Consider the following 13,333-nt stretch of genomic DNA (forward strand, 5'->3'; position numbering starts at 1 on the left):
CTCTGAGACACACAGCCCTGTGTAGGCTTTTCAGGTCCTCTCGCCCTCCATCCAGCCTTTGTGTAGGCTCCCCCTTGCACGGCTGCACACGAGCCTCGCGTGTCCACATGTAACTTGTTCATAATGCCATCCATTTCTTCTCAGAATTATCCTTTTTAAAAGACTCAGTTGCTACCACTCTTTCTTTTTTTAAAAGAGTCTGAAGCTGCAGCCTCTGACATGATATGTAGATAAAAGATGTCACGGGGATAAGAGCTAGAGAAAGCTTTAACAAGGACCATTTTCAAAGTCCCTCTGCAGTGCGCTAAGGGGCCCAGAGCTGGCAGAGCTTGGGGTGACACACAGTGTCACTGGGCTGCAATGCATGCTCAGGCCTCGCTCTGATGAGCTGGGCAATCGTAGAACTGTTTGAACAGAGCAAAGAAAAATATCAAAAGGCAAATTGGAGTCAGGGAGAAAATGAATAGCCCATGATCTCCAAGGGAGATTACAGAGGTAATGACAAAGCAGTCAAGTTTTTAAAGGGGCTGTTATTCCAAGAAAGGTAATTTTGTTCAACTTTTTTTTTTTTTTTTTTGAATGGAAAAGAAGATGAAGAGATCATCACTGGATAAATCACCACTGTCAGATAAAAGATAAATCTTTCATTAGGAAGCATTTCTTTGCACGCCCTTTTGACATTGAAGAATATATTTGATGTAAGGATTTGGGGTTTTATCGAAACTATAATATGCTAAAATAAACAAAACCACAATGTCATGTTTTACTGGAGAACAGCAGACATAAAAGATATGGAAGAGAACTTTCAATATTTATAGTGTATCTGTCTATAGGAGCTTTGTTCTGTTTAATAAAATGTTAAGAGCCACACTTTGCCAAATGTTTACAAAGTCAGCCAACTGAGCTCAGATACAAAAGGAGTTATTTTGTCCCATTTAAGTCAAGTTTGCATTTCAGTTTCTGACCAAAATACCTGATAGAAAGAACTTAAAGGGGGAATTGGCTTATTTTGGCTCATGGTTTCAGCCATTTCCATCCATCCATAGCTGCTTGGCTCCATGTTCTTGGGAACGACATCATGGTGGCGAAGCATCTTCATTATGGCAGACAGTACTCAGAGATGGAATACACTAGCTGGGCTGACTTTCTCCTTTTACTCTTTGTTCTTCTAGCTCCTACATCCATGGTGAGTCTCCCTCCCTCCCCTTAGTTACTCTTCTCTGTAAACATCCTCAGAGGTATGCCTTATCGATCATCTCTGTGCTCCTAAATCCGATTTAGTTCACAAAATAAACCATGGCTGTGGCCGAGAGACTCAGGTATAGTTCCCACCCACACCTGCCAAGCCTGCAGATCTTAGCTCCTTAAGCACTTCTCTTGTCCCAGATCACCACTGAGAAGCTGCTTCTGTCCTGTGTGTCTGATGACCCTCCATCTGCCTCCCTCCATCTTTTCATATCACCCAGACACCTAGAGATTTGTCTGGGTGGGGATACTCTGGCTTGGACAAACTGCTTGTTCAAGAGAAATGTAGAAAAACTAGGTTGGAAAAGTCTTGTTTTTCTTGAGGATCAGTTTAGCTCTCAGAATTGTTTCACTTTTCTCATTTTGTCATAGACCAAGTCCTTTTCAGGCTCAGGCACATAATGAATTTGAGCTCTAAAAAGTATTGGATAATTGTGTCATACTTCCATCTATCCACTGTTGTGTCTGTCTGTGTTTGTCTGTCCATCCATCCATCCATCCATCCATCCATCCATCCATCCATCCATGCACATCATAGGAAGGACTGAGGATAACCCAAGAGTGCTAAGCATTTTCAGGCATAGGAGTAAGACTTGAAGCCATCTCAAAGGAAGTGGCCTGCAGAGTGGCCAGACACTGGTAGAGAGTTCAACAAGGCAGTGCTGGCTCCTGTGTCTAAGCTCGCTTCTCTTCATGAGCCCTAGCTGTCTGTGAACCAGAGGTCACAGAGTGCTGCATCCATGCATCCATGCATGTCACATCCACATGTCCATCATAGGAAAGTTGAGGGGATGGGAGAAGTAGCAAGCATAGCAAAAAACAATTACATGCTTAGGTCACCATTACACAATTACTAAACCTTTTATTTCATTGATGGCAATCTCAATCTACCCAATTCATTTAAATGTTATGCAGCTTTAAAAGAGGGCAAGAGATTTTGGGGGGTAGGGATTTTGGAAATGCTGTAAGGTCCTGGCTTAGAGCTTATCTGGAAGGTTAGCTCTTCCTCTTGGTCTCCCAGTTCTCTATTCCTCCTGAGATGGACAGAGCTTTTTCTCCTCTCACTGTTTATGACTCAGAATTCACTGATTCTGAAGAGTGGGTCCCCTTTTCTTCGCATATAGATCAGCCTCTGAGATCTTCTTCCCTTTTGACCTCTGGCTCACAGAGAGCTGGGGCTCATGAAGAGAAGCGAGCTTAGTACCAGGAGCCAGCACTGCCTTGCTGAATTCTCTACCATTGTCTGGCCACTCCGCAGGCCACTTCCTTTGAGATGGCTTCAAGTCCTACTCTTATGCTTGCAAATGCCCAGCGCTTTGGGGCTATCCTCAATCCTTCAGGAAAAGTGAGTCTAAGCCAGAGTAGGCAGATACCCCACCCCCACCATGTGCTATGTACTGGTATCGCAGAGGGTGCAGAATATTCAGTAGTAATGAGACACATGACAGGCATAAAACTTATGGATAGTGGGCAGGGAGACATGACAGGTCTGCAGCCTCCCATCCAGCTGTCTTGTGCAGCTGCTGGAGCTAGTCCTGACACCATGTTCTCATTCCTCCTCCCAAAGTTTGCTCTGACTACTCAGGTCAAATTGCTCTGAGATTTAGCTCAGTCTAGGGGAAAGTTATTCCAGTAGTTTTGGTTGCTTTAGCCAAACACCAACCATTCAGTTTTCTAGTGACCAGTGCAGCCCACCCGAATGCTAAGTATGTAGTAGGTGCTCAATAAATACCAGCGAGGCTAAAAACAGGAATAACATTTTCCAGGTAGGATTGTTGAATTTTGGAAATGACTTGCATGGAGGGAAGCCTTCCTTGTTGATGGAGAGTGATGAGCTGGTGTGGTTTTATTGCCACTCTATTACGGCAGACAAGTTGGAGAGGGCTGTGTGGATAAGCAAGTCTGGAGGTTGCAGACCAGCTGGAGAGGGCCATGCAGATAAGCAGGTCTGGAAGTTGATGAGGAAAGCCTAGAATGCTTATCCACAGACAAGGATAGTAGAGGGACATCAGAAAATAGGACTCAGAGGAGTACAGTACCTCAGTCTCAGTAAGGGGTTGGGCCAGCCACATGATTTATGGGGTCCAGTTAAAAACGAAAATGCTGTGGTCACTATTTAAAACTTCCTTAAAATTTTTTTTTGGTCTTTTTGAGACAGGGTCTCCCTCCTGTAGCCCCAGCTGGCCTGGAACTCACTATGTAGACCAGGTTGGCCTTAAACTCACAGAGATCCGCCTGCTTCTGCCTCCCAAGGGCTGAGATTAAAGGCGTGCACCACCAGAATTTCATGAAATGTACTTTGATTATACTCACCCCCCACTCCTCACTTTAAGGACTCTCAGATCCAGCCCTAACTCCCTAAACCGCCCCGCTCAACTTCATACCCTCTGTTTAAAAATTCTCTTTTTTTTTTTTTTTAGAAAAAAATACTTTTTTAAAGACAATTTTTAAATTGAATTTTTGTGTATTTCATACAGAACATCTCAATCAGTCTTAATCATCTTTATACCCCCTTCCCCACTGGCACCTTCCCACAGCCCCCCACTGGAATTTGTGCATTCTGTCATTTGTGTTAAGGCCTATTGTGTCAAATTAGTGTCCCGAGACGTTCCTCAGTACAAGTTCATCTACTGAGGTCTAGTCAGCCTATCTAGAGTCTCTCACTTTAGGAAGATCAGCTCTTCCTCACCCAGCAGTAATCAGTTGCTATTATTTCTTCAGCAAAGATTGGGGTCAGCTGTCCCATTTCCCCAGCTCTATGCTGGGTTTTTGTCTGTGTTTGCATGGGTCTTGTGCATGCTGACACCATTGCTGTAGGTTCATATGAGCAGAATCTCAGGAGCTTGTCAATTTCCATATGGTCCTCAGCCTTCTCCCTGGCTCTTACAATGTTTCTGCCCCCTCTTTTGCAATTGTCCCTGAGCCCTGGGTGGGTATAGTTTAATATAGGAGTCCTGAACAAGTACCAGCATTCTGCAGACTCCTAGTCTCTATACTTTAGCTATTTGTGGTCTTTGTGTTCCTGACCCTTTGTTGCATGAGGGAGATTCATCAATGAAAATTGAGATATTCATTATTGTCTTCTTTACCCCTTGTTCTTGTTCTGTGAGCTGTAGGTGTAGACGTTGCGTTGAAGATTTGCCACTTAGACTTGGGAAATTCACAGATGATGTCTGTGTGTGACCAGTTGTGATACTTTGTAATAGTCTGTCTAGTGCAAAAGAAACTTGTTTGATGAGTACTGACTAGAATATTTATATATAAGGATTTGGTGCTAGGGTCCACATATGAAGGAGAATATACCTCAATTTTTTTTTTTGAGTCTGTGTTACTTCACTTAGTACCACAGTTTCTAGTTCTATACATTTATCTGCAGATTTCACGTTTTCATCTCTCTTTACTGCTGAATAGAACTCCATTGTGTAAATGTACCACAATTTCATTATCCACTCGTCCATTGAGGGATACTTAGGTTGCTTTTGTCTCTTAGCTATTGTGAAAAGAGCAGCAACAAACATGGATGTACAAGTATCTCTGCAAAAGGATGAGTCCTTTGGGTATATGCGAAGAAGTGGTATAACCAGGTCAAATGGTAGGTTCAGTTTTAGATTTTTAAAGAGTTCTCCACACTGCTTTCCGTAAGGGTTGCATAAATTTGCAATCTCACCTGCAGTGAATAAGCATTCCCCTTTGCCCATAATCTCTCCAGCATTTGGTATGATTTGTTCTCTTGATCTTAGCCAGTCTGAGTGGGGTAAGATAAAAATCTTAAAGTGGTTTTAATTTGCATTTCCCTAATTACGTTCATGATGTCGAACACTTTTTAAGATGTTTCTTTGCCATCTTTATTTCTTCTTTTGAGAAGTCTCTGTTTAGATCCTTAGCCCATCTTTTAATTGAATCACTTGCTTTCTTGGTTCATTGATTTTAGAGTTCTTTATATATTCTGGATGTTAAACCACTGTCATATGTGTTGCTGGTGAAGATTTTCTCCCACTCTGTGGGTTTTCTCTTCATTTTCTGGGTTGTTTCTTTTGCTGTACAGGAAAAGTTTAATGAAGTTCCACTTGTTGATTCTTGACCTTAATTCCTGAGCAACTGATGCCCGCTTTAGAAAGCCCTTTCCTGTGTCTACATCTTGTAGGTTATTGCTAATGTTTTCTTCTAACAGCTTCAGAGTTTCAGGCTTCACGTTGAAGTCCTTGATCCATTTGGAGTTGACTTTTGTGCAAGGTGAAAGATAAGGCTCTAGTTTCATTCTTCTATAGGTGGAGATCCAGTTTTGTCAGCACCATTTGCTGAAGATGCTGTCATTCCTCCAGGGAGTGTTCTTGGCCTCTTTGTTAAATATCAGGTGGCTGAAATTGCATGTACTCATGTTTGGGTACTGATGAATTTTACAACCAGTGAACTTCTTAGCCCAAAAAATAAATAGCCATGCATGCAAAACCTACACACAATTAAACGAAGCCAGTGCTGGGGGTTCCAAATGAAGCATAATAGGGAAAACTATTGGAACAGAAGGTCCTCATCCCTCCCCTCAACCAGAAGGTTGGCAGACTCCATCATCTCTCCAGCTGCCCTCTGCTGCTCCAAGTCCTTCTTGCATTTTTCCTTGAGGATCTTTTCCTTCTTCTCCTGTATTTTATTTAACCCATAGAACTCTTCTCACTCTCTCTCATCCAGGTCTGTGACGATATAAGCAAGGGTATGTTCAATCCGGGGAATGATGGCATGTTCAATGGCATTTACATGTTTGTTGGTTATCTTAATGGCTTCATTGACAGTAACAAAGGAAGTCTGCAGTGAAGCTAGTTCCACTGCTTTGGCTTAGTTCTCCTTTAGTTTAGCCAACCCTTCCCCACTTCTGACTAGACCAATCAGTTCATAACCATCGGTTTCTTCATGGCAATGTTAAATACTGGTAGAGTAATACCTGCTACATTATCTTTCTTTGTTCAAATCTTCACTTGGGCTTTATTTACACTTTGGATAACTATGGTACTGTGAACTTGGCCTCTGCCAATGAAAAGGCAGCTTCTCTCATCACTTCACCCATCAGCATTTTATTTATTTATTATTTTTATTTTATGTGTATGAGTGTATAGCCTATGTGTATGGAAGTGGACCTGTGTCATGCAATGCCCTCAGAAGTCAGAAGAGGGCATCAGATCCCCTGAACTGGAGTTACAGATGGTTGTTAGCTGCTGTGTAGGTGCTCAGAATATAACTTGGGTTCTCTGCAAGAGTAACCAGTGCTCTTAATCATTGAGTCATCTCTCCAGCCCCAACCCATCAGCATTTTAGTCTCTATTATTGCTTTAAGATCTGTCAAAATTGAAGAGCTAAGGCATCATATTTTTTTTAAACCAGTCTGTGCTCCTTTAAATCGTCTGTGCCATTTGTAAGGCAAAGATTTCAATCCGGTCTTTGCCTGACATTCTGATGAGGACTGTGGGGCTCAAACACCCCCTCCCCCGACTCTAGCAACTGTGGCTGTAACAGCTCCAGAGGGGCTTGGAGATGGTGCCACAGATGAAGTACTAGCCATGCAAGTGTGAAGACTGGAGTTCAGAATCCCAGTATTCACATAAAAGATGCCAGTCTACCTGATTCCTAGCATGAAGTAGTCAGAGACGGGCCATCCCAGGACAAGCAGGATGAATTTTTGAGTTCTAGGCTCGGTAAGAGACCCTGCCTTGGTAAATAAAGTGGAGAACAGTTGAGGAAGACACCTGATGTCAGCCTCTGGCCTCCACAGGCACCCCCACATGCAAATGTGCATGTCCATATGCATGTATACCATACACATAAATACTCTTTCAAAAAAAATATCTTTTAAAAACTTCAAGACTATAACAGTAGATCATTAATCACACACCCTTCCAAACACAGGTCTTGTGCCATTGTGCAGGTTACATACCCATGAAGTTGGCTGTGAATGGGAGTCATTGCCTGTTTCTATTCCCCATTCAGAGGAGGACAGGTGGCATCATCTTTGGAAAGTGGTCATGTTAGCGTCTTTCTGATGTAGTCATCATCCAGTCCATTTTGCTCTGGTTCAGCATCTCTGTGTATTTGGGTATCATTTCCTTGCTTCACTGTGAGCTATAAACAGGCTTTAAGTTCTCCACAGCTAACAATGCTAAGACACCATTTATCGACTCTGCCATGCCTTGGCAGAAATACTTGATACACATGGTCGCTAATCATTTCTGAAGTGCTCTGTGGTAAATATTTTTATCTCCATCTTATGAATAAGAAGACAGAGACACAGAGTGGTTTGGTTAAGAACAGACAACATAGAAATGGTAGAACCAGGACTAGATAGCTTCAAGAACCCTTCTCATTTTCCACCTGCAGACCTCAACTGTCTCATGTTGATTTTTGTGTTACTGGCAAAGCCTCATACATAGCAGACTTTCAGTGTTCTTTTCTTGTTTGGTTTTGAAATGTCACGTTTTTGACGGGAGAAGCAGTCAGAGGAGACATGCAAGAGAATTAGGAATCTTGACTCCCAGGTAGTGCTGACATACTTGAAGCACTGCTGTTCTGTCCATTTCTGAGCATCCTAATCAAGGAGAGCTGCTGTGTATCAGGGTCTTCCTGGATTCTGTGGCATTTCTGAGCCACATTACAGTGATGCTTAAAAACAAAAAGTCTTACTCTTAGCATTCATAAGGCCAGGAGTAGACCCAAACCATCGAGCACCTGTTCCTTCAGATGCCTCTCAGAACTCTGCTGCCCAATAAGGCTTCACTCATTCTTTTACTGAAACAGTATTCCCAGCATGAAATGGAGAAGTAGAAGTCAGGACCCACCCTTATCTTATCAGAGAATCTTGCCCTTTGATCCCTAGGCCTAGAATGTCACACACACATAGCAACCGATTTCTCTTTCATTGTTTACAATGAGAAAAGTGTGCTGCTTTCAGCTCTTTGATATGCAAAGCAAAGCATGCATCTGCACATTCATTCATATTCTACCTTACATTATCTTGGGTGGAGGGCAAGGAGGGGTCCTGAGGCATAAGGGGAACACATGGGTCAGTGAGCTTGTTTACATTATGAACAACAACTTCTTGGTTGCAAGGTTAGGTAAAAGTCTTTAGTCCAGATTATGTCCATATTGTAAAAATCATTCCTACATTTCCCAACTTTGGGCTTGATTTGAATATCTTCTGCTTCTCAGTGGCTCTGAGCTCAGCCCAGCGAACTGCTTCTTCTGAGTGGGACCTCTGCCTATACCATGTCTAAGACCATGTGTCCTCTTCTGCCCTAGGGATCTTTGCTGATCAAACAGAAGCCTAGCAAACTTGTTCTCTTCTCTTTCCAAAGACCCAGCCAGAGCAGTTTCCCATCAGCCAGCTCTCTGCTCTCTCTCCTAGCTTTTCTCTGACCTCCCTCAATATTCTAAGAGCCCTCCAAACAAGAGGCCAGCAATTACTCTCCTCTCTCCAGCAATGAGGGTGAATACACATGAACACATAAGCAAGGAGATAGCTTTAATTGATGCCAGTGAGTTGGCTCTCTACTTTCGCAAGGTTTGAGGGGCACAGGTAAACGGTGACCCATGTAAGTTCATTGTGTGTGGTGGATGCCTTACTTCATGCTTGGTCAGAGCCTGTCTGGGATGGTGCAGGAAATTGGAAGGGCACATCTGGCCAACACTGTAGAATTCATATAAAGTAAAACCTTATCGCTCCCCTCATTTTCAAAAGCAAGGCTCACATGCTTACTTTACTGTGCTTTATACCTAGTGTGCATGCCACAGACAGGTAATGTCACCCAAAAGCCTTTGCTTGGAAGATTGTTGCTGTCTCTCAGGCCCCACAGTCTGGACACTTCATTAGGCCTTCCTTCTCTCCCTCTGTTCTTACCATTGTTGCCTGGCCTCCTTAGAGTCTCTGAGGTCTTATGTTTGCTTCTCGTTCTGGTTCAAGCCCTCCTCTCATTTTCCTTGGGCTGGAATTCAGTCAGTGACATTGTACACCTTGGGATCTCTGCTTAGCTGAACTCCTTTCCCACTGGCTTCTGATGAAGAATAAATTGAAAGGGCTGTGGGGGTTCGGCTGAGTCTTCCTGTTTGGAGACAAGGGGGTATGTTGGCAAATCGCATTTTGAAGCTGTCACTTCTACCTCCAGAATATTCAACAGGACAGATTTTTACATAAATAATGTGGAGAATTGATTGTATGTGCTGGCTGGGCCAGAGGGATTTCCTCTTTGGAATCACAATTTAAAGATGAGATTCTGAAAATACCACTGCTAACTGGAGCTTCCATTCGGAAGATCCTATTCTCTCGAGTCCTTCTGCGTGAGCTGCTTCAGGTTCATGCTGTTTGCTCATCTCTGTGCCTGTATTTAGCAGCAGCAGTAGAGGAAGGGGGAAAACCCTGCTTATTTGATTGTGGAGGCTGGCAGTTCACTTACTGAAAAGGAATAAAATCAAAGAACAAAGATCTCGAAAATGTTTCTTGCTCCATGTGAGTGTGTTTGTGAGTGTGTGTATATGTATATTTGAGTATTTATGTATGTATGTGTGTCTTCAGTCAAGGTGTGTTAGAGATGTGAGCATCAAGCTAAAAGCAAAAACAAGAACCTTTTGTAAAGAATCTTTCTCCTTTCTTCCCTAAAGTGCCGCCTTGTTGCTGTAATTACACCCTCTCTTACCCCAGTGGAGAATCATCAACACAGTTCACGCATACTGTGGCACTGTGATGTTTATAGTTCAACATATAATTGTAGTTGAAAGAAAAAAGGCTGGTCTGATTTCAGGAGTAAGAAAGAAGATACAAGCAAGCTGATATTTGAGATCACAGCTCTTTTCAAATGTTTGACTGGGGAAAGACCATCTTGTCTATGGCACAAACAATGGGTCAGAACACAGATAGACCTCTTCAGGCCATTAGAAAAATCATTTCCCTGGAATGTTTTGGTATGGGGAGGGCAAGGACAAGATAGTAAAGACTGCCTGCACTGAAGCCGTCTGAGACTGCTGACGAAGATGGTGCATACCGGAAAGAGCAAATCGCTCTCGTTTTCCAGTGATCCTGCTGGATTTTGAAATTAAACCAAGCAGGGCAAATGTACCTGCTTGAGCTCAGAGAGAGAGAGTGGTTGGGAACATCTATTTTTCAAGCTCTGGAGCTCTGTGACTGTCTGGCTGCAGTTTCCATGTGAGGAGCTGCAGGATTGCCCATCTCTTTCAGCTCTACTGCAGGCAGGAAGGGAATAGCTTTTGCCTTGGGTCGGGGAGAACCAGGGAAGCTCAGCAAGTCGCAGCTCTCTCTTGATTTGCCACTTCATCTGGGTGGTTTTGATCCTATTCTCAGGCTAAGATGAAGGGTGGTTTAAGTTGTGCAATGTAAGGTTCTCAAGAAGCCTTCAAGATTTCTAATTCCATTAGAATTTATTGTCCTAAAATGATAGAGGGTTTAGGATGTATTCTTTTCAGTAAGGGTTGGGTTCTAAAGTGAGGAGAGAGGTTGACAATTGATTTTAATCAAAATTAGACTAGATGGGAGCTAGAGAGATGGCTCAGCAATTAAGAACATGAACTACTCTTTCAGAGGACCTTGATTCAGTTCATAGCACCCACATGGAGGTTAACAACCATCCTAAACTCCAGTTCTGGGGGTTCAACACCCTCTTCTGGCCTCTGCAGGCATTGCACACATGTGGTACACTTATGTATATGCAGGCAAGACACTCATATGTGTAAAATATAAAGAAATAAACAAATAAAATTAATGTTGAAAATCCCTCAACTCACAGGGCCAAGTATATATCAAGCAGCTTAGACTTCAAAAGACGCTAAGGGGAAGTGATACCCCTGGTGGGGAATACTGGCCTGCATTCACTAGCTCATTTTGAGGCATGTGCTCTATGACAGAAAGGGCTATCAGTGTTAAGTGAGTCCTCTTTTATTCTTGTGAATAGCAGTAAAGGCTTGTTAAGAGAAACAAGAGGATAAAATCTCTGGCTTGGGTGGGAACTTAACATTCCTATTTGGCCAGGTCAATTACCTGGACAAGGGATCACTCCTAGGAAGGCAGATTGACCTTAAGCCATGCTGAGGAGATAGGTGAAATAATTAGTCCTTTGATGAGATAATACACTTTTTGTTCCCAGAATCCCTCACCCTAGTGTGGAAACTGAATTACTCAGGAGAGCAACTTGGCCTTTTCTTCCTTTTATCTCTGTTCTAAGCATGCTTTCCTAACCTAACACTCGAGGCTTCCCCAATATTTTGGACTTCCTTACTCTTTCTCTAAAACCTTCTTCCCCATGATGTAGCTGTGAGTCTGTCATGTGTCTGACCACTATGCTGTCTTAAATGACATGGCCTTTTTCTTTTTTTTTTTTAATTTTCTTCTCCATTCTCCTCCTCCTCTAGGAAGCTGCTCAGGTTTACAGCTTTCTTGCTTTGTTTTATTTTCTTAACTGTAATAAAATTGCCTTCAAGCTTCCATTTACATTCATTCTTAAAATCTTTTATTGAGGAGACTAAGACAGCCCCCCCCCACAGTAGGAGACCCTGATTTCTCCTGTAATATCCGGTGACCCTGATGACATTCCAAAATTGCAGTAATACTCTCCTCCAGCCAGCTGGCCATTCTTGAAACTGCATAAGTTCAATCCACGTAGGATATGGTTTTATTGTAGCAGTGGGTAGCCCGCAATCTGAGTTTTTTCTTTATCTGTATTTACATGGAAATATATATTCAGATAATATGTAATATTCCATATACATATGTGGGAGATAGAGAACAAAAACGAGCAGTTGGGTATTAATGCCCTCAGCTTGACCCCAGGACCCCCTGACTTAACGGTGTAGTAATAATAGCTAATGTATAGCACTGAAAGTGCACTAGGCACTGACTAAAAGTACTTATCCACCCACTTGATGCGCACAAGAACTCTCTAAGATGAATCATTATTCCATTTTATAGATGAGGACAAAGTTTAGAGCCCATATGTGGCTTTGTCTATACTGTAGCAGCTTAAAAGGAAAGATGTGTTAAGAGGCGATAGAAAGAGCCTGTGAGAGGGGAGTTGGAAGTTTGACTGCTCTTCTGGGATCTGGAGGGGATGTTACAAACAGGAAGCTCTTCGTGGCTGCTCTGGGGGCTTAGTGATGCCCCTGAATCCCACTGCATTGCTGCTCAGTGACTGGGCGTTCTTACAGGCCGCTGTCTCTGCCTACTACACTTTCCTCTTTCCCAGCACCCTCATGACTCTCGCTCATCCATTCTTGGCTTCTGGATTGAGCAGAGTCTACCTCACATGCTCTAGCGCCTTCCACAGCCCACACCGAATTCCAAGTAAGAACCAGTTCTTTCTACACAGGGATGCTCCCCGTTCTGCTTCTGTTGTCAATGTCCTTGGCACAATGCTTCACTGGCTGCAGTAGGATGAACATCTGCTGAAGGAGTGCTATGTTCCTAAGAGCTCCAGCACATCATTTTTCTGTCCAGTTTCTAAAATATAAGCACCTCCCACTTAACACCAGTAATCTCCTAAAAATCTGATGTTCTGTGTAAAAGTGGTAACGGGAGCCTATTTCTTATTACTTTAAGTGGGAAAAATTACAATGTGTTACACATCAACCCCCAAATCCCTAAGCAATTTCCTAAACATAGCTGAAACATAGTAAAATGTCTATCTGTGACTGAAAGACTCTCTGTTAGAATGTGAAATGCCTAAAGCATCTCTCCCTGACCCACAGCTGTTAACACGGTTGGCAAACGACTGCCTTTTGTGTAGTAAAATCCTCCCTCCTTGTGTCATGCTTTTTTTTTCTCCTCGGCTTTTCCTTTCTTCTGCAAGTTTTTTCAATACTTCCACAAGTTTTGGGGTACCTATAAATACTGAACAAAAATTAGTGAAAATTATAACTCTAGAAATCTGTTTAGTGCAGGCACACAAGAGGTAGAAAATGACTCGCACAGAATTAGAAGTCCTACAAATTGAATTTGGAATGCAACTTAAGTCTCTGCACACATTTGTTTAAAAGTGTGCATCAAAGAGCTGGGGAGATGACTCTCTTGGTAAAGTGCTTGCCCTGTGAACCTAAGGACCTGAGT

At 42.8% G+C, this 13,333-nt stretch overlaps 1 pseudogene; it reads right to left on the bottom strand.

Moving 5' to 3' along the window:
- Positions 1-5,754: 5,754 nt before the first annotated feature.
- On the bottom strand, positions 5,755-6,686 carry LOC103738709 (annotated as a pseudogene).
- Between the last annotated feature and the right edge of the window lie 6,647 nt (positions 6,687-13,333).

This window comes from Nannospalax galili, unplaced genomic scaffold (assembly GCF_000622305.1).
Source record: "Nannospalax galili isolate Female #2095 unplaced genomic scaffold, S.galili_v1.0 scaffold518, whole genome shotgun sequence".
In the NCBI taxonomy this organism is placed as follows: Eukaryota; Metazoa; Chordata; class Mammalia; order Rodentia; family Spalacidae; genus Nannospalax; species Nannospalax galili.